This window comes from Heptranchias perlo, chromosome 24 (assembly GCF_035084215.1).
Source record: "Heptranchias perlo isolate sHepPer1 chromosome 24, sHepPer1.hap1, whole genome shotgun sequence".
NCBI lineage: Eukaryota > Metazoa > Chordata > Chondrichthyes > Hexanchiformes > Hexanchidae > Heptranchias > Heptranchias perlo.
Window position 1 is genome coordinate 21,105,028 of NC_090348.1, and position 22,963 is coordinate 21,127,990.

At 39.5% G+C, this 22,963-nt stretch overlaps 1 protein-coding gene across 5 annotated transcripts in view; it reads left to right on the forward strand.

Moving 5' to 3' along the window:
- tbc1d22a (TBC1 domain family, member 22a) overlaps positions 1-22,963 on the forward strand; it is a 407,668-nt gene that overhangs the window by 148,827 nt on the left and 235,878 nt on the right. The window lies entirely within an intron of this gene.

The window sequence follows — 22,963 nt, forward strand, 5'->3', positions numbered from 1 at the left end:
CAGCATACACTTATAGTTAGACTTTTTCCTGCACCCTTCAGCTTGCTGGAAGTGTGAGCTAGTGGGGCATCTGGGGCCTTAGTGAACGATGGGGCCAACAGTCTATCTCCTTTACCAATGAGATTTAAGGATCGAGAAAGAAACAGGAACAATGGAGAAGGAAATAGGGTGAATTAGAGTCAAATCAGGTACAGAAAGAGAGGGATAGTAAGATTGGATTAAAACAGAAAAAAGAGACAAAAGAAAAGTAGGAAAAAATTTTAACATTTGATATTTTTAAAATCTCTTAACAATTTACTAACATTTGCCTGAGGAAGGAGAAAATCTCTGAAAGCTTGTGAATTTAAAATAAAATTGCTGGACTATAACTTGGTGTTGTAAAATTGTTTACAATTTACTACAGGCAGCAATGAGACTCAACAATTTAAGTTGTTGCCTTTCTGCACCTGAGAGATTGAATGGCATTGCGTAAACAATTATCACGTTGTTAAAAGGGTACTTGCGCTATTAATTGAGCCCTAACTTTCTGTGGCGAGTTTAATGGACAATTAATGTGCAAATCTAGCAAGTTCTGAAAAGTAACGGGGAGGCTAAGGGCAAGATGCCAATTGCGGGAGGGCAAACAGCGGAACGGCGTAAATCGATCAGCATGTTCTGGAGATTTGCAACTCACGGCATATATCTTCATCCCCTGAACTTGCTGGTCGATTTGCGCATTAATAATGGCGTATGTTGTTAACATGCGTTATTTTTCCAGGAAGATTTGGCCCAATATTATTTCTTTCTCTTACTGTGCAGATTAGAAGCGGATTTACCACTATTTGAAAGATGAAACTGAACAAACTAAGTTATACAAGTGAAACAGAAAAAAACTTTGTAACATTGTGTTTGATTTCTACTTTAACATACTATTAATCCATAAGAGTTCCAAAGTAGATTGTATAAATTCTTATAGAATAAATCCATTGAAAGAGCTGCCAGGGTCACTGTGTGGTGCAGGTGGTGGAGACTGCCTTACATGTAAGTGTCAAACTGTCTGGCTGTGTGTCTGAGGAGTCTGTTCTGCAACTGAGTGACCCAATTACTGAACCATGAATTGGTTGGTTGTTTAGGAAGGAAAGAATTAATGGACAAAAGGAACATTTGCTGATGTGAACTAATCTTTCCATGTACTTTCACAATCTTGTCCATCCATTTAAAAGAAATTGTACTGTAAACTTAAGTTCCTTTTCTACTTGCAACAGAAGAATTACATGCATTGTTTTCTGGGTAAAGTATTGGTGTCAGTTTGACAGCTTTGTAAACAGGTATGTGCAGAAACTCTATCATTTTACCAGTTGGTTCTGTGGAGAGTAAAAAATATTAAGTTTGAAGTATTGCTGGAGAACTGCATTGCAGTAGATTGTGCTGCAGTGCATAATGTATCTGTTACAACATTAACTTTCCCGGCAGGCAGTATGACAGCTGAGAGACAGTTTTCAGAGGTGATGGAACAATTAGGAACTTGTCAGTAAAAATTGCAAGATATTCTGCTTTCCAAGTCAGTTTTAAAATTGCATTTAAAAAGCAGGCTTTACTAAGTGTACATGTTGCTTACTCTGAGATGGTTACAACAGCTATTTTATCCTCTAATATTTGGCACCAACTCATTAAAAACCTTAGTGTGACATTGAATCCAAAGATTCAGCATAAAGACTGCATAAATCAGTGTTGGCCTTCGCTCCTTGATAGCATTTTCACCTCTGAACCAGAAGGTTGTGGGTTCAAGTCCCACTCCAAAGACTTGAGCACATAATCCAGGCTGACATTTCAGTGCAGTACTGAGGAAGTGCTTCACTGTTGGAGGTGTGCTGCCTTTTGGATGAAATGTTAAGCTGAGGCCCTGTTTGCCCTCTCAGGTGGGGGTATAAGATCCCATGGCAATATTTGAAGAGCTGGCCAATATTTATCCCTCAACCAACATCACTAAAACAGATTATCTGGCCATTTATTTCTGCTGTTTGTGGGACCTTGCTGTGTGCAAATTGGCTGCCGCGTAGCCCTACGTTAAAACAGTAACTACACTTCAAATATGCTTCATTGGCTGTGAAGCGCTTTGGGGCAGCCTGAGGGTGTGAAAGGTGCCATATAAATGCAAGTTCTTCTTTCGTAAATCAATGTTAGATGAACATGCTTGAAAAACATTGAAAAAAATCAGTGAAGGTGTCTGGGCTAATGTGTCCAGTTCTATTTGTTTCCTATTGGCTCACATTCTCGTACTAGTTTTGGCATTTGCTGATTGGTGTTCCGAAGGTTACATGCATTCTAATTACTTAATTTCATCAGTATGCTCATTGGAGTGCAGTTGTTAAGTAAGAAATGATGTGCTATTTGGCTTTGAAGGTAATGGGGCAGAAATTGTTCGGTGCGGTGAACCATCACTGCTCGCCACTGCATAGATTTATGGTTACCCACTAACTTACTCCAGTCTTTTCGTTGGCCACTTCCTCGAATAGGAAGCGGAGAAGAGCCCAGTGTCAGTTCAAGTGAAGCTAGGACCTTGGGAGAAGCGAGAGGATAGATTTCACTCCTCGACCAATCAGATCGCAGCATCTTTGACCAGCTGCATTCACTGTCTCTGCCAGCTTGACTGGTTAAACCAGGAAGTGAAAGGTACAGCATTAAAAGTAATGTAAAAACAATTATAGACAGCGAAGAAAGAGAGGGTAAGAAATAATTGAATAGGAGACAAGGGAAAAGTAAGAAAAAGAATTTAAATTTTTAGTTGTTTGGAATCATTAAGACTTGTATTTTTAAGCGTCCCTGTTTTGTGGCGTAATCAGTTACTTTACAGCTGGACAGATAAGCAAGTTTGCACTCCTTCAATGATTTCTCTGATTGCAGCGTGCGATACATCTTTGATTCGAAGTTGTCATATGGCCGGTGAACCACTAAGTGCAAGTGCTGGATTTCCGTGTTTCACTGCGCACGTGTGAACACCAGAACTTGCTCCTCCATTGCACCACGAATAACCGAGAGCGCTATTGAGCTTTGTTATTTCGCAAGCGATTTCTGCCCCAATGTTTAGTTCATTGACAGTTTGTTGAACAAAAATAAAGAAATGTTAATATGGCTGCCTCGTCTTACTCCTTTTTAGAGTAACTTGATAAACTTGGAAGCGATATAATGGGGCAGAAGAGGATTTCTATACGATCACAGTCAAACATTAAAAACTATCCATCACATTCCAACAAAACAATTTTGGATACAGCCAATTTGATCATTCCTCGTATACTCCGTTGCAGAACCTTGACCTACTCCTGTCTATGTCATTGATTCCCACATGAAGGCTGCTTGCCCTCCCATTCCAGAATCTTATGTAATTGTTCAGTGATGTTCCAAACCCTGGCACCTGGGAAGCAACATACCACTTGGAGCTCTGTATCACATCTACAAAAGAAAACTATCTACCTTCCTGAGGATGGAATCCCATATACTCACCATTCACCGATTACTACCTGTACTGTTTTCCCCCATGGGTAACCACTCGCCCCCCCAGTGCGTTGTAGTCACTCATGGTTGCTCTTCTTTGTGCCACCTTTTTTGTTGACATCACTGATACCCAAACAGACAATTCCAGCTGCACAGATGATTCCCTTTCTACGCTCACCTGTTACTTCCTGCCCTCTCTCACAATGGTCACCCAGTCTCCTTTACCAGCATCTCTACTCCTAGCAATCTGTGGGGTGACCATACTCTGGAATGTCTGCTCCAGAAAACTTTCTCCCTCCTGAATGTTGTGGAGTATTGTCCAGTTAACTCTCGAGCTGTGCAACTTTCTGCTCAAGGAGTGCAAACACTATACATGTGTATGCATGGTATGGAAGTCCAGGCATGCTGCATGTAAAACATTACAATTCGCAGGAGCTTCACAGAGGGCCTGCAGAAACGAAGCATCAGAAGATCTGAAGGTCTGGATGGAGAAACCTTTACTTTCTCATGTTAAACAAAATATGCGCAAATGAATCTATGACTGCGTCATACAAAGTGGTTGAAGAAATCAAGTTTCCAAGCTGCAAGCACAATAAAAAGTAATTACTCACCCAGGATCTTTGTCGTCTTGTCCTGAGGCTTCTATGTGCTTAGACTTTCAATCTTCCTGATATATGCTGGATAATTATGGCAGAGAAAGTGTTAGAGAATGTATTGAAGAGGCTTGAAATTATTTGCATAACACAAGAAAAAAATGACTAGATTGCATTAATTGGTAATTAACGCTCTAGACTGGAAAACGTCAGTTGGATTTGAAGGATTTTATCAAAGCTTGGGAATGAGTTGGATGCTGTGGGCAATTATATTGTTGCAGCAAAAGAAAGTTGGAATTAATAATTGAAATAGGGAGGAAAGTAAAAAAGCTCAGTGCTGGGGATCAGGCTAGAAATTTAGGGACCATGTTACAAGTGGGGAGGAGGGTGAGAGGGGGAAGAATTGACTGGAGTTGAATATCGAGTGAGGTGGTAATTGGGGAGGTGGGGGTGGTGGCATGGTGCAGCGACAGAGTAGAGAGAAGGGGAGTGGATCAAGCCTCCCTTCACAACCCATCGTTGCTTGACACCGACACCTCCCTACCAGTCTTCTGTCTCCATATGCCCCTTCTCCCGCTTCCCCCCACGTACCGCTCTGTCTCCCTCTCTCAATAACCATGATCCTCCCCCCTTGCTGCTAGTTTCCCAACCACCTGTAAGACAAGAATTTTGAAATCCAAATGTTAGGGACAGGGAGCTAGCAGAGATTAGTGCCAATTGGGGTTGATTGGTGAATAGAATTTGACATGGGATAGCATAAGGATGCCAGAGGTTTGGGTGAGTTTAAGATTGTATTGGGTAGATCTCGGGAAGCTTGTTCAGAGAGTGTTGTAAAATTTGAGCCAAAAGCATGAATGAGGGTTTTAGTGGTAGAGGTGGAGTGGATATATGATTTTAAGCTCCCGTTGGCTTTAATGGTTTGTGGATTACACATTGCATGATAAGCATTATGTGCTATTGTGAAAGACTGGCTATACGTTTAATATTAATAAGGGAAATATTACTCTTTAGAATTTGATTTTATGCCTTTCAGCTTCAAAGGGGTTTGGATTATATTTCTATAGGGAACTTGCTGACCTGATGGAGGTTTCAACCGTGTGGGCTCAGATGGACTGCCGGGAGAATAGTTCCCTGTTAAAGATTGTGCTGTTGACCGGAAGTCACCGGTTAACGGTTTTAGCTTAGTACACAATTCTCAATTCGCTTTATTAACGTTATTAGATCATGTACATACCGCTTATACGTCTAGTTAGATATAGGCATGTAGTTTACAGCAGGTTATACAGGTTTATACTCAAACTAGGATTTAAACGCACACCCACTAGGTTTTCCTAGTAATACTCCCCGAGTATCAGGCTTTAAACGCACACCCACTAGGTTTCCTGACGACACTCCCAGAGTGGTCCCAGAATAGAAAGGATATTATATTACCCGGAAAGGAGAGACGCTGCTGGCCAGGCAATTCTCCCTCTTACTCCTGACGTCGTCTCCAAGTCCCCGACGCAGCCTTTACGCCCCTGACGTAAGGTATTCACTTCCACGAGGGTTAGTCTCCAGAGTCTCCCAGAGTCTCCTTCACAAACAAAGACACACCAACAAAAACACACACACACACACACACACACACACACACCCACACACACACTCTCTCTCACAAACAAAGACACACACTGAGCCCAAGCCAGCAACTCTTCAGTTTTTAGTCCCCAAGTCTGTCTTTTCGAACGATGCTGTCTTCTCCGGTTGGCTCAAAGTTGCTGGAGTGACCGATGTCATCCCCTGATTGGCTCTGTTCCAAGGGCTCAGGTAGCATCACCGTTCCTTTGTCTCTCTAAGAAGCGGAATGAATTCAAACCGGTTCTGGCCAGTTCAGACCAGTGACTGAACTCCAGGTCACCTCAGTTCAAAAGGTCAGTGTCTTTGTTAGCACTTTGAATTCAGCTCAGCAGTCTTCTGCAGCCTCTGGCCAACAGTGCTGACCAGTGGAGAAGCTAGCTTGGTTTTGTAACTGCAGTATGATTTGCAATGTAACAAGTGAGCTTCTGTTTTGAAGTCTATGTAAAGAGAGAGTTGAGTGGCATCTTTACATTTTATGTATTTATGAGCAGAGTGTAGTCTATAATTCATTGTTTTAGGTGGTCTACTGTTCATTTACTTTTATTTAAATAACCATTTAGGGCCTAATTCTTGACCTGATGTATTTTTGGGTCTGCTTTTCGACGAGAGGAGAATGATGTGGTGGCCTATGATACATTCCAGCTGCTCATGTTCAATGTAAGGGTTCTTTGTTGTAATCTCTGGTTCTCACTGTCGTTTTTCCAGATAACAGCCAGAAAATGGTGCATTGGAGAGTTGAGTTCTGTTCAGGGGAATGGTTGGTAATGCTGAACCAGAGAAAATATTTCAATTAAAGATCCAAAATATGACTGACACTTCAAATAAACAACTAGATGCTGTAGGGAGATGATAGTACTGGTTCCCTGGAATGAGGGGATCAAAATGGACTCCAGGTTTTTTTTTCAGACAAATCTGTCTTATAATCTATGTCATTTAAGTCTTGAGTCTAGTGTGCACCTCCCCTGAAACATACCCATCACACTAGGTGTCATGTCCTTGGCATGTCATTTGTCACATTATAATGTAACCTCTTCAGTTAAACATTGTGAATGTATTTGATTATCACTGCCACAACAAAATCAGCTGTTCATATAACTTTCCCAGCTGTTTCTGCAACCATATTGTTTGCTGACCCACTACACCATATAACCCCAACGGTTAAATTTATAACATAATAAATACACAAAAATTACCTTTTTTTTAATCACTAACCCAACCTTTGTATGTTAAAACTCTGCACTAATTTAGCCCTGCATTAGCCTGCCCTTTTCTCTTGGGTGTGGGTCATAAGTTCTATTAAATTTGCAGTTATCATCTTCCTTGTTTCTATTCTGCAGGCTTTGTATATGGACAAGCTTAGTGTCTCTTTTAGAGCTTCTCTATATGCATGATGTGTCACTTCCATTTTATATATTTTGCAAACTTCAGACTTTTTTGCTTCCTGACATTTTTTTCAATTAAGTGTGGCCACCTCCCCTTATGTTTCCGCAGCCACGTACCCCTGACCCTTCACTGTGTAGATTGTTGACTTTTTTTCTACGAATGTGATTCACAGTATTTCATGTCTGGAATCTTTTTTTATTTAGAAATTCCGATGGAGTTTTACACAGATTAATGAAGTCTGTCACTAAATATATTACAATAATAGATGTTGTACCTGTGTCTGGAGATCAAGAGACCCAGATATTTTACACAAACAAATAAAGTAAACCCTTCATTTCAACATTGAAAAAATGGATTAATATGAAGTTAGTTACCTTTATTCAAATCAAATCACAAAAATCTAAGTTCTTAGGAACAAATAATTTATTCTTTTGTCCTGGATAGGATGAACAAAACTGCTGCTGTTTTCATATCAGCCAATGAATTTAAGTTACCCCTCCTGCCAGTTGTGCATTTTCCCCCAGTCCCTTGCTTATTTATCTCTGTCCTGTTAATCGAAGCCCAAAGCTGAAACATGATGAGATGATTGTAAAGCAAGTCACATTGAAAACTGCATTAAATGAATGGAGAGTGCTCGTTCTCAATTGTGCATGTACTCCTTTCCCTCTTTCATTTATTCACGCTCTTCTCACTTGTGCGCTTTCACTCTTGCACGTGCTCATTCCCACTTGTACTCCATCCCCCTTGCGCCCTCTTCCTTCCCTTCCCCCCTCATTTTTCTGTTAGTCTTCCATCACTTCTCTTTCTCCTCGACTTTGCAGCCGTGCTCATTGCCTACCCCCATTCTGTATACAGTGACTTGCTATCCTCTTGTGTGCATGTGGTTCCTCTTTGCTCGCTCCCGCCCTCGAATTCCCTCCCTAAACCTCTCTGCCTCTGGACCTTCCTTTCCTTCTTTAAGATCCTCCTTAAAACAGTCTGTAAACACCATGTATTGTTCTATATGTATAAATGCGTAGGCTTCAAGGAGCTCTTGAAACATTTGCCTGAGGAAGGAGAAAATCTCCGAAAGCTTGTGAATTTAAAATAAAATTGCTGGACTATAACTTGGTGTTGTAAAATTGTTTACAACTCCTTAAAACCCACCTCTTTGACCAAGCTTCGGCTCGATGTCCATTTTTATCTGTGCTAATCTGAAGCCCCTTGAAATGTTTTTCTGAGCTAAAAAATTGTTGGTATACAATCTAGTTCCCATCATTGTTACTTTGAACCTGAGCTTTCATTAACCTTTGAGTTATTGTGCTTACTCATGAAATATACTTGAATCACTGAGTTATACAGTAACAATTACTTCAAATTAGATGACAACTTAGCAGACCTGTAATTTGCTTCTGACCTTTAAGTGCGCTTCTTGTTACTGCTGCCAACAAGCAGTGAAACTTCTCTGCTCCGCTGCTCCTGTGTCTTCTTCAAAATTGGATTTTTGAGTTCACTCCATCTGGTTTTGGTGCTTTGGGAATAGTGGAATATTTTAGTTAAATAGCTATTTTATCATTAACCCTGTTTTCTGCATGAACTCTGATGCACCCTTCTCCCTTCCAATTACTGGAAACAAGAAATTAAGATATTGTCTGTTGTGAAATAGGCTTTAGAAAATTCTCCTTTGTTTAATTTTTCCTATGCTATTTCTAGCCTTTTTATGTCTGATCATTCTTGTTTCCCCCACTATGGTTCTTCCAAATTGATTCCTCAATTTAATCTTCCTATCTTCAAAATCAGCTTTCTTGAAATTTAGTGTGTCATTTCATTATCTCTTGCTTTTAACTGCGTTAAAAAAAATCAAAGCTGATGCCATTCTGACTGCTGGTGCTGAACTGTTCACCAGCTTCTAAATTTTCCACTAAGGCTCTTCACCGAACATGAATCATGTATGGGCTCTTCTTAAATCAGTTTTATATGCTGTGTCAAACATTTGTGAATTCACTTTGGAAAAATTGCCATAATTTCACTTGGGTTAAGGGCAATTAAAATAATTTTAAATTGATGATGATCTTCTTCATGATTCTGCATATTTGTTCAAAATAATTCTTCGTCAGCTAACTTCCTTGCTGCCCCACGAATGATATCTTTGGGGAGGGGGGATGTTAATGGATTTGATTGTGATTTTTTTTGTTGGTTGCTCATTCCTCATGAGTAGTTAAGATTCATTTCACATTTAGTCAATCAGATATTTGATCGGTAATAACAAGTAAGTAGCTATTTCAACCAATAATGAATTTTTGCCTTGTCATGTGATGCTTTGAGGTTGTGGGGCCCTTGCTATGATGCTATCTAAAACCCTTCACTGTTTGTTTATTTCTCGATGTGGAGATGCCAGTGATGGACTGAGGTTGACAATTGTAAACAATTTTACAACACCAAGTTATAGTCCAACAAATTTATTTTAAATTTCACAAGCTTTCGGAGGCTTCCTCCTTCCTCAGGTGAATGTTGTGGAATGTTGTGAATGTTGGTTCCACAACATTCACCTGAGGAAGGAGGAAGCCTCCGAAAGCTTGTGAAATTTAAAATAAATTTGTTGGACTATAACTTGGTGTTGTAAAATTGTTTACGATTGTTTATTTCTCATATGATTAGGTAGAATTTTCAGGATGCAACTCTGAATGCTGAAGTAGGGTAGAATTTTTGCTGTAAAATATAGTTTTTTTTTAAGCAACAGCTCACTTGGGCCTGGGGGAATGTTTAGCTTAATACTTTTTTCTTATTTTTGAAATTTGAGTTCCTTTTTTCTGTTTCTGCGATGGGTCCCACGTGCTGTGGACTACAAGAGCCAAAGGAATTACACATGTTGAATGACTGAGTGTTGGACTTCTGATATTCCTTGTTTACCACTATAAAACAGAAGTAATACTTTGTTTAAAAAAAACCCACTGCCTCCAGGAAATGTTATGTTTTCTGTTTATGTTTGTACACTGACCTTGGTAATGCTATGTTTCAAGTTATCTGAAATGTTTTGTTGCATCCTGCTGGGTGTTTATTAAAACCATAAAACAAAAGAAATTCACAGTTGGTGCCTTCAACTTCCATTACTTCATTAGCAGATTTTGTTCCACTTATTTCTCTGTTCAAGCCACATTATTTTATTAAAAATTATTTTGGTCATCTGTCCACTATCCTGCACTTCTATTTGGATAATAGTTTTACAATATTTTGAATACAAATTGACATTACTATGAATTACTAAGGTGCACATAAATGACGCAAATCTAAATTTATTTAAGCTCCATTAAACAGAAAATAGAATGGAAAGACTATCAACTTAAGTAAGGTGGTAGCTCGTGAATTTCTCCTCCCACTTGGAAGTGGATTAGAGTGGCAATTATTGATGTATAGGGTTCTTTATGGGTGTGGGATAAAAGTATAAAGAATTTATGTCCAAGTTGACTTTCAAATAATTTTCCTTCATGTAGCAATTGTCTAATGGAATTTTTTACATTACACGTTGTTGATATCTAAGCAAACTATTAGTACACTTTTTGTGAGAAGGTTTTAAGAACTACTTCAGCATTAGACAGGCACAGATGCTACCCTGAATTGTCAAGAGAGATATTTGGTCATTTTTGCCTTTATGATATCTTTTTCCCCCCTCCCCCCCACAACTAGTGAAAGAAAAAAATAGTCCAAAGGTATAAGAGATTGTCATTTGTTACAATTTGATAGTTGAAGAAAACAAGTTTTGAATAAAAATAGATGATGCTAGGAATATACAGCAGGTCAGTTTCTACTGCAATCTGTGCAGTCTTACCTGTTTGTTCTGAGATTTCACTCTCCAAACAGAGCTCCTAAGGTCACCTCAAGTCTCAGTAGGGGCATCAGTGTGGCAGCATCCTTTCAGCGTTGATTGTAATACGTCATTCTTATCTGAATAGGATCACCATGCCTCAGGCCTTGTTCACCAGCTGTAGTTGTAGACGTTTCTGTAGTATTTAATTTTTTGATCATACTAGTCGTTGGCCTGTGCTCAACCCTCCCCACCTTATCTGGGCTTGGGACTGGCAGCGACACGAGGTGTAACAGGTGAATGTAGTCATGTATGTTGGCAGGCCATTAAGCCATGAAGGGCAACATACCCAAACCTGACCATGTTGCCACCCGATGTCTACACGTACACCTTACAGCATGTCGATGAATAGTTGGATGAATTTTCCCATCACTAGGGCCAACTGTAATAATACCCCATTGAATCCCCAGTTGCGATTGCAGTTCAGGGATTACAACTGGTACCTTCCTACTCTATTTGGCTCAGTACCACATTGGTTGGTATATTTACCCATTGAGCCACCAGGGCTTAATGTTCTTGTTTTTATTAATATTGTAGTATGAGCCGTACCTTCATCCATCTTAGGCCCTAAACCTCTTCACCCCTCTGCCTCCTTAAAACCCACCTCTTTGACCAGGCTTTTAGTCACCCCTCCTAATATCTTCTTTGGCTCGGTGACTATTTTTGTTTGATTACACCTCTGTTCAAGCACCTTGCAATGTTTTTCTACATTAAATATGATATATAAATGTAATTTTTTAAAAACAATCTTGTCGTTACAGCCTTCACTCTTGGCTTGTTTCAATTGCTGGCTATCATTCTCTTTATCTCACAATGGGGAGACTTCCCATCTCTTGTCTCTTTCTTCCCCCTTCCAAAAAAAAATGCATGCAAACAACCAGTAGGTACTTTTTATGTTCAGATGAGTATTGGGGCCTTAGATGGCCTTTTTAAAAATAAATAATATGTTACAAAATAAAGCAACATTTGTTTCCAGTAGGCATTTCCATGCATTTTACCACAGTTAGCAAAATTTGTATGGTGTGAGATGGTTCTGCACACAATTTGGAAGAACTGAAACAGTAGGCATCTGATTTGCATTACACTAAATGTCAAAAGTTACTCAACTTTAGACAAGAAAAGTTATCAATCATCTTTAACAATTAGTTTCTTCGTGGCATTTGCATTCCTGTTGACCCTGTAGAATTGAGTATGCTATAAAACCAGCATTCAGTTATTACCTTGTAGCTTCTCCTGAAGTCGTCTGATAAGAGCATCCTCTTGTGGGGATATTGATCAATGCAACACCATGAATCAATGTAACTAGTAGTGGTGACTAATTTCATAAATTTTGATTCAAATACATTTTCCTTTTAATTTTCATAAGTATTCATTATGTAAATACAATTTTGACTATAACTTTCTAACAGTGAGTGATCATTATTTGAAATGAGGAAACTAGGTAGTGCAAGGTTTTCAGCCGATGGATTCTTTCAATTGCTTTGCGAATAGTTCTAGAAATACGAAGCAAATGACTTGTTCAGCAGTGAAATAGAATGGGCTTTAAAAGAGGTCACCAAAAAATGAATAGCTTATGTACTTCAATGTTTTATTCTATATAATTGGGACTTTGAAAAACATGTTAATGTAGGTTGATGGGTTGCACATGGTTCTGCTGTGTCAACATTGTACCATGGGGTGGTAGAATATGGCTTTTGTAAGGAGTAGATAGTTTTATTCAAGTTATGTGAAGTAAGTGCCAAACACAGACAAGGCAATAATTCACAATGATGGGAGGCTGTCAGTCTTTGTTTTTTTTCTGCATCTCTTCAGTGTGTTTCCTGTGATAGCATGTGTAACAATCATGCAACTGTTATGGGAAATTCAGTTGAAGATTGTCTTGTCGTATCGAGATTCATGAAAGGTATCAGGAAAACAATGCCATTTGGTCTGTTATACCACCTGGGGTTTGAATCTAGTTCCTCTCAATCATAACAGACCCATGGGAACCTATTGTTTTATTCTCAAGGGTATTGCACTGCTGGTGGTGTTGGTATGCTGAAACTTTATCTACCATTACTGCATCCTATATGGAAATAACTCTATTTATCTTTTTGGGCCTTGGCCTGTGCAAGTCCTAGTTTTTCAAACTAGAATCACCGCATTCTGTGGGGTATGAGAGGTCATCAGATTTCTCTTTTTCCATATTTAACTTACTACCTATTATTTCTGTTGTGGTATACAACTAATAAAAGTTTCCAGCAATGACCCCTCGCTGCTTTTCTTCTAGAGAGCTATCATTATTTTAGAAATCAGGACAGGGAATTGCTGTGTGTGTGTCACTATTAGAAGCATCTCCAGAGAGTGGGGGTGGGATTAAATTTGCTGGGGGTTCCCAAAGGACACAAGTTTGAAAATCAAATGTAGATCGAACAAAGAACATTTGCCCATCTAGCCAGTTGCGTTTTGTTGTATACAGTAACAGCGCATTTTTGTTAACCAGATCAGTAAGAAGTATGTAGATTGAGTGGTGGAATGTATCTCTTGGTTTGGGGAGGAATTTGAGCCTTATTTCTATTATAGTCACTGCATGAGCCACTCGTGAAAGAATGTTCCTTACTGTACCTGCAGGGATGTTATGTAGAGTAATTTTAATGTCTTTTAATCTGGAAGCTCAATGGACAAAGACCCTCAAATTGCACCATGGGTTACAAGTATATGATGAAAGTTTAATGTGCTCCTATGAAATTTCTTCTTGTGCTAAAATATCAGTGGAAACCTGTTCGGGTTTCATACACTGGTTTTCCAAAATGTTATAGCTGGGCCCAAGTGTTTATTTTTGGTGTGTTGGCACATGTGGCTTATTTAAAAAAATCATAGGAATTCCCACTCTTGTTTTCTGTTACACGCTGGCATAATTCATTTATTTGTTAAGGCTGAATAAATGATTATGAATGTTTGCTAGATTACCTTTCTGCTTTCCTGTGATTATTTTTAATCAGCCGGCACAATACAAAAATCTGGTCTGATTTTTCTCTTCACAGGATAATTATTTGGGAAAAACAAGATCAGATGTAATAATGACATCCAGAATGCTTGAATATTGACTTGGGCCAAGATATTTTTGTTGTACCATTTTACATTCAAGACCAGTCATGAGAACATTACAGTTTAGGTCATTGTAATGCTGTTCAGCAGTCGCATATGAGGTCAGCATGATTTTTGTAATTATATAGGCTTTGCTGATGAGATATGATGGGTAATTAGTGGCAGCACTTGTCATTAAATAGCAAGTACCCTAGGGAGATAATCTCCCCAAGAACAGAGAGGCAGCATAGAAACTAATCTAACAGTCAGACTTTATAACAAAGTAAATAAATCATAACATGGATCACATTGTATCACTTTGGAGTTGAATACTTGAAATATTTTTAAAATCCTTAATGTGAAAAATATGCTTTTAATTTATAGATATGATTTATGCTTCAGTATGCCTTTATTTGGTGTTTGGTAATTTGACAATTTAAAATATGCATATATTATAAAACATAGTGAAATATTTTAGTACTCTCTTTCCAGGGTTTTATTTTACTGTGGAAAACTTTTGATTCTATCTGTAGCTGGCAGAGTAGACATGTTGAATTGCCATTCTTTCATTTTCTATGTTAAGAAGATTGAAGTTTTAGGTTATTACTGTTGAAAAGTATGTCAAGATTTTAAGCAATTTTATGTGCATGTTTAGAAACTATTTGAACATAGAATTTGAATTTCAAGTGTTTTTAAGGGACTTTTAACCCTAAAATGTTACATCCAATCTATATTTGTGCCATTATTCTCTCTCACACGCACACACACAGAGGCAGGCAGAAAGAGGGGATTATTCTACAGTTTTGATAGGCCAATAGTGTAATGGGATCAGGTGAAAGAAAGAAAACCAAGTTTTAATCTAAAGAAATAATCTAATTTGTAAAATACTCCTTTTATAAAAGCTTAACTTAATGCTTTTATGTAAATACACAAGTGGCAGTAGCGAAGTCCGAATTTGATTCTCACATGCACCATTTTCCCCTTTAACATTTTTACAGCACTATATTTATGCTAAGAACAAGTTGTTCTGATAATTAGCAAGTTTTATCTTCAGATGTATTGTACCCCAGTCCTATATGGTGATGATAATAAAATGAAGACTTGGTATAATTCCAGTAATGTTGAGGATAAGCCAGCATCTGCTGGTATAGGACTGTTGTCATATAACTAGGATAACCATCGTCCATGATGTGAAAGGTGAGTGGTATGGAATAACTATTTCCACACTTTTATCGTCCTGTGGTGTAACCACTACTCACATGTGAGCCAAAGTTGTGCAATAAAATCTGCAGAAAGCATTAGTAGCATATTCATAAATATTTGAGTAGGAAGTGTCTTGTTTTTGTTAGCAGATTATTGTTGTGATTAGCATTTCACAGCTACATGCTCATGAATATTAGCGGGTAAATATAGCTGCATTTGTTTTTGGATTGATTTTTGGCTATATTTGTGACTTAAATTTTGTGATCCACCAGTATGTTAAGATATGGTGTCCTGCCGTCATGGCTTCACCTCTGCTGCTCTAAGCCATTGGCAGTACATGAGTGACATTGCTTCTCCTTTGAGTTTCCCTCCTCTTGACAAATTTCCCACTTGTGCTCAGCCCCTTAGCACATCCTACCACTTTGAAAAGCAGTGCAGTGGCCTACACAGGTTCTGTGCTGCAGGTTTATCTTGCTAGTTTTGTGTGTTTTTTTTTAACTATTCTGTTATATTTGTTCTACTTGTAAGCAAGTAGCAATCCACTCAATGCCATATCTCTCGATGTTTTAATAGTAGGAAGATGACAAACCAGTAACATTTTGATTGAAATTAATTTGCTTTTATGGGGAGCTTGTGTGCATGATTTGTCAACAGTTGATTATGCTCCACAACGAGCACTTTGTGACATGCTAGAAAAATTCTTTCAAACAGTTTTAACATAACATAGCAATCGTTGGTGCTACAATGATGGCATATGGGCCTTATGATTGACACTCACTTATCAACCTTGGCTTGGGGTAACACTCTTGCCTTTGGCTCAAAACCTCGTGGGTTCAAGCCCCATTCCAGAGACTTGAACACGTAATCTAGGCTGACACTTCAGTGAAATAGTGAAAGAGTGCTGCACTGAAGGATGTAGAGGTACCGTATTTTGGATGAGGCCTCGTCTACTCTCAGCTGGACAAAATTGATACTCATAGAATTATACAGCACAGGAGGAGGCCATTCAACCGATAGTGTCTGTGCCTGCTCTTTGAAAGATCTATCCAATTAGTCCCACTCCCCTGTTCTTCCCTCATAGCCCTGCAAATCTTTCCTTTTCATATATAATCCAATTCCCTTTCAAAAATTACTATTGAATCTGCTTCCAACACCCTTGCAGGCAGTGCATTCCAGATCTTGTATCTATGACACAATTTGAAGAAGAGCAGAGGCTTCTCACGGTGATCTGGCAACATTATCCACCACCAAAAAACAAATGTGGCTACTTATCTCATTGTGCACATATAGGCCTCCACGAACTGTAAATTGGCTGCTGCATTTCCCTCATTGCACACATTCAGAAGTACTTCATTGGCTGTGAAGCACTTTAAGACATCCTGATGTTGTGGAAACCGGTATAAAAGTACATGTTGTTTCTTTCGTGGGCTAAATTTTAATTTTTTCAGTTTGCTTAAATCAACATTTTTCGGTTTTGCAGTGGTGTTTTTGTTTTTTAAAAAAAAATCCCCCCCCCCCCACTTTCTTCCAAAATGACCGATAGTGGGCTATGAACTATTGGCATCAAATGGTATTCCTCATGAATAAGCACATGTAATAACCTATGGCAGCTATTTGTCAATGTGGGAACATCACAGCTGAGCCCAGTCCTCACCCTTCATTAACACACAGCAATTATTAATGGGCAGATCAGGAACAGCAACTTAAGCTGATCTTTTCCCTCTCCCGAGCCCAGGGGTGTCAAACGTATGGCTCTTGGAACATTTTGATCCGGTCTGCGACTTGTTGCGCTTTGGGTTGCCAAGTTTCCCTGAATAGGACATGAATCCCCCAGGCACCACTCCCAACTGCCTGGAAGCACTGCGCCTTTTAAATTGTTTGCCACTACAGCAACCCCCCCACCCCCCACCCCGCTCCAGGACATTACTGCCCTCCCCCTCCCCCCCCCCCCCCCCCTCCCCCCCTAGCTAGCACAAGGAGCCGGCACCCATTTAGGGTGTAGAGGAGAGAGATGGCGAGGGGAGAGTTGTGTGGTTGGTTTGGGCTGGACTTGACTGAAAGAGGGTGAATATAGAATAGGGGACAGGAGATTGGGTGTTGGGAGATTGAGACTCTGGGCAGGGGAGAGAGGGATAGAGTGACTGGGGAATGGGGAGAGTGGGAGACTAGGGAATGGAGCTCAGGAAATTGGCACTTGGGTGGTGTGGAGGGAGAGGGTACTGGGGAATAGGGTGAAGTTGTTTGGGCGTGGGGCCCTGCATTTCCTGTAGAGCTGGGAACAGTACTAGCAAGTGGTGAGTGGGAGCAATGCCGAGAGAAGACCAGCCAGTGAAGGCGAGGGGTGAGTTTAATTGGGTAAATAGTGAAAGATTGTTTCCATTGGTGGGTGACTGGGGAACAAGGGTGCGGAGACTGAGGATTCTCACTTCACGTAAAATCAGAGGGTGCTATTCCCACATCAAAGTTCCAACCGCCACCATTCATGTCGGGCTGCAAGAGGAGGGGATCAGTGAGCGGTGCAGCCCCACACCCTTGGCTCCTCTCTCAGGGCAACAAACCCCACAAACAACCCCGGGCCTGACACCCCCGTCTCAACTGTTGGCTCCTCACTCGGGATCTTGCACAGCTCGGCACCTGAAGCTCATCCGCAATTGGGCCTTAGGCCTCATTTTGATAATAGAGGTGAGTTACTGGCACCTGCTGCACCTCCAAAGGCAGCTCGCCCAATACTGGGAATCAAGTTTGGGCCTACTGCATCGCCGCAAGTCCTGGGAGGTGGTTGGAGGGAAATACAGGTGGGCCGAGCACGGGTAGGCAGCAGCCCACAGTTGTGCTGTGGAGCTCTTTCCCTACCATTTCTTCAGCAGACTCTAGAAAAGACTGATGTTCAGGCCTATGTCGAACTGGAAAAACTAGTCGGAGCTTGTATGGCATATGCTCCACTTGGCATTTCACGCATTTTGCAGAAGATTCTTTAAACAGGCGCAGGAACCTTCTTCGTATATTTAAACTGATCCAACGCTGATTTCAGAAATTGGTATAAATTCCACCCAAAAAACAGGCGAAGCGCATACCAATTTGTACCCCATTGTGTCCAAATAACTTTTGTTGAACGCCGAGTGCTAGGATATCTGATCAAGCTCACCATATAAAATGAATTTGACACCCCTGATGTAGCACGTTTCTTCATTTTAAAGGACTTTATAACTTGTGCCACCAACCCGTTTATTATTCATGGGGTTAAGGGTAAGATATGGATAAGCTACACTCAGACATACCTGTGTTAACATATTTAGAATGCCTTTTATGCTGTTAATTTTTTAGCAAAGTTTATGTTGTGGGGGGGGGGGTGGTGTTTACAGTACTGAACTTAATAATTGGAAGAATTGAGGGCTTTGCTCATTTGAAGTGAAATTAAATGCGTGATGAGTAGCTCAATCTCGTGGAGAACACTGTGCAATAGACTAAGTACAGCAGACAGAACTGTGATCGTTTAAGTAATTTTCATCACTTTGTTCTTCAATGCCATAGTTAAAAACTCTGCATCCATTTGGAGAATTTTATTCAGAGAAAAGGACTGTTTGTGTCAGTGACCCTGCCACAGGCCCATTAGGCGCACAGTACAAATCAAGGCAGGGGAACATCAGTCTTTAACAGCAGCAGCCAAACTGTTAAATGGAGTGGAGAAAGCAAAATCAACATTGCAAAAAGATAATCTGGACTGGTGTTGGATCATATAGTGAGACCTGTGTGCTGCTGCTGTGATTTTTTTTTATGCTGTAAGAGGCCTTTAATCACTCACATTGTGCTTGCACGGTCAGCGTTCTTGTGCTCAGTAACAAGGTCCATTTACTTAATACTAAGTTTCTGATGATGCAGCCACATGGTTCATACAGACTTTTGGATGTGTTTGTTTTTAGCATCATCTAAAACTTTATTTAAAAAAATGATTTTGAGATAGAGATAGAGTTAGAAATTTCTTGGTTCTTAGATTTCCCCATTACTTGAAGGAAAATGCAATTCATTCTGCATGTATGAGGCACCTAAATTATTATAAAGGTTCTTAAAGGCAGTAGCTTTTTTTTGTTGCTTTCCTAATATTTTGCTATAGTTCATGAATGAGATATTAAGTCAGTTTGCTTTATGGGTGCAAATGTACAAAACCATTAGTCAACAAACCATTTTTAAAAAAAAACCTCAATTTTAGAGGTCATCGATTTACTCATGAATTTTGTTCTCTAAGAAACAAGAATTTTCCGAGCGGTAGAGAGAATGCAAGGTTGGGTCTCCTTTCCCTCCCCCTCCCCTAGCAAGGGGATCTTGCAGGACTTTGGAGCCCACTGCAACTCAGAAAATTGGTGTTTTTTGGAAAGAAATAAACAAAATTTATGGGAACATATCTTTTGCCCTCCTCATGAATACTTTGAACAAATAGTATGCTCTTCAACTTCCCTCTACCATCAATGAACATGTCTCTAATTTGTCCTAAAACTCAAACTTACTTGTCTTGGTAGAAATAAAGGAAGTTGATATTCGTAGTGGTGGGGCCCATGGTCTAGATTCTCCCATCCTGCTGGCTCTAAGAGGAGGTATGGTTCTGTTGTTGATAGAGAGAAAGTGTTACACAGGCTAACTCAGCAATTGCACAAAAGGAAGAAGATAGCAGTGAAAAATTAAATTTAGGTTTGTCGATGCATTCTAATTAATAATCCTGGTTTTAAAATTTAGCACTGCATGTGGTGTCAGTATCTAATTAGAGCTGCAGGAAAGAAACTGTTTTATTGAGAGGACACAGTTCAACAGGAGTGAGGGAAGGATATAAAGGATATAATCAGCTAATAATGACTGCAGAGTGTCTTTGGTCAGAGTGTTGCATGGTCATTACAACAGTTTTGCATTGGCAGTGAATCATGATTTTCTTTGACGTCTGACAAAATGAAGATATTGTATGTTAGAGTGGGGAATTATTGAACAAATGTAACCTTGTATTTCTTTGACATTAGGCACAGAATATGCCTAATTGCCTTGATGTTGGTGTGAAATGCAAGTGTCTTTACAAAGTATGTAGGCTGATATTTTGAAGAAACTTACAGTATATTCCAAATATAAATGGTGGACAAGATTGATAGTTGATGCATAAAATATTACCGTGCTCTCGGTGTAAGTACCTCAGTAAGTTTAAAAATACTTCGCTTGCTGATTTTTGTAAATTAATATATTCAATTTATAGTGCTGTTTACATATCCCTATACTTTTCTTTTCACCTCTTGACTGATTTTTCAAGAAGCGCCTTTTTCCTGTTGAAGTTTTGAGAGCGTAGGTCTCTCTTTTTATTCCTTTTCAGAAGAGAACTCTTAAAACTGTTTTGTGTGTAGGTGATCCCATTCCTATGATCCCAGCAGCTCAGGAATCACAAGGTTCCATGTATACAGAGAGTAAGGATAAAGGGAACATTCTCTGATTGGCAGAATGTGACAAGTGGTGTTCCCCAAGAATCTGTACTGGGGCATCTGCTTATTTTAATTACTTGCATAAAGGAATGGAGTAAACAGATGACACTTACTTAGGAGGCACAGCAGGTTGTGTAGATGGGAGCAGGAACTTAGAAAGGGACATATACATACTAGGTGAGTGTGCAAAACCATGGCAGATGGAATTCAATATGGATAAGTGTGAGGGCATCGACTTTGGATCTGAGAAAGACAAATTGGATTATTTTCTTAATGGTGGGAGATGAGCTGTGGAGGAGCAAAAGGATTTGGGTGTCTAAATGCACATCGCTAAAAGTTAGTGCACAGGTACAAAAAGGCTAATGGAATGTTGGCCTTTTATCTCAAGGGGGTTGGAATACGAAGGGGAGGATGTGATGCTTCAGTTGTACAGAGCCTTGGTCAGACCCCATCTGGCATATTACATTCAGTTTTGGATGCCAAACCTCTGGAAGGATAAATTGACTTTGGAGGGGGTACAGCGCAGATTCACTAGAATGATACCAGGACTTAAAGGGTTAAATTATGACAGGTTGCATAAACTTGGCTTGTATTTCCATGAGTTTACATGGTTGGGGTTTGACCGAATCAAGGTGTTTAAAATGATAAAGGAATTTGATGGAGCAGATACAGAGAAACTATTTCCACTGGTAGGGGAATCCAGAACAAGAGGACGTAATCTTAAAATTAATGTAGATGTAATGTAGAAGTTGAATTTTAAAAAAAATTCCCACATGAATAAATAGCTGAAAACTGCTGAAAGGTTTTCTGTTTTTGCTGAATACAATTGAGCAATTTGGAAGGTGCCTCGAATGGTGGCATAATGGACTCAAATGTAAGTTGTTGGAAACTGCTTTGTCTTGAATGGTGTTGAGCTTCTTGAGTGTTGTTGGAGCTGCACTCATCCAGGCAAGTGGGGAGTATTCCATTACACTCCTGACTTGTGCCTTGTAGATGGTGGAAAGGCTTTGGGGAGTCAGGAGGTGAGTCACTCGCTGCAGAATACCCAGCCTCTGACCTGCTTTTGTAGCCACAGTATTTATATGGCTGGTCCAGTTAAGTTTCTGGTCAATGGTGACCCCCAGGATGTTGATGGTGGGGTCATCCTCAGGTGATCAGAATTAGCACAGGTTTAAGTACAACGGGGTAGAGTTTCCGCTTTCGCTACAATCAGGAAATTGCGCCCAAAATGCATTTGAAATTGCGCTGGTTAGGTTACACTTTAAGTTTCTGCTAAAATTCATTTGCATGATCGCAAATATAAAATCTTCCATGAACCAGCACAATCAAACAGCATAATAGAACTTAATAATTTTTTTCCTTCCATCAGTAAGTATTCATTGATGTATTTGAGTGGTAACCTGGTGCAGTTTTATTAATACAGCTTGAAAGTGGGTTTATCACTTTTTTTAAAAAAAGGCATTTTTACTAAGGTTGTCCAGTCCTCCATTTGTTAGTAACCTGATTTAAAATCAATGACAATGACTTTTTTTTAAAAACTGTACTGAACCATTATAAGTTTCATTGGTGTACACTGGTCAGTTTCTTAGTAAATTCAAAATGTTTTGAAATGAAAAAAACTTTTAAAACATGCCTGTGTGCCTAAGAAAATGAGTGCAATTTGAAGAGCCTTCCCTAACCAGCGCAATCTGCAGAATCTCACCGTTTTGACTGGGAGTGTGGCCAGTTTTGTGGGCAGGGCCTGATTTGAGCGAATTGAATCTTAAACCAGCATAAGAGATCGTGGAAAATACAAGCATAAGTAGTTTTGGGCGTGATTCACTTAAGTTTAAAATTCCTCAATCTTTTATGCTGGGTCAGCCGATACCGCCCAGATTGTGCTGATAAAACTGGCAGAAACAAGTGGAAACTTGACTCCAGTGGGTTAACAGTGTCGGTTTTGGGACAGATTTAGGAGATGTTTCAAAGCGATATTTTGACCATTAATGTTCAAGCATTTCTGTGTTGATCTGAGGAATTGAATTTCACAACTCTTCTTGGGGTTTCTTGGGGCTTACTGTAAAGAAGACTTTTGTGATTGTTTCTCTTGATTAAGGGGCCATTGGGCTTTTGAAGTCACCTGTATGTTAACTATAAAACGAATTGCACAATTTTCCAAGCTTTTTCTCCAAATGAAACTGTATCACTTGAATTAAGTAATTTTGGACTGTTCGATGTTTGAATAATTTTTAAAAGAATACAGCTGTACCTTGAATGGGTGCTTAATTTTCGAGTGCATTACAAAAGATAAATTGCTTGCAGTACTCCTGTAATTTGGGTTATGTTCTTATTCACTTTTT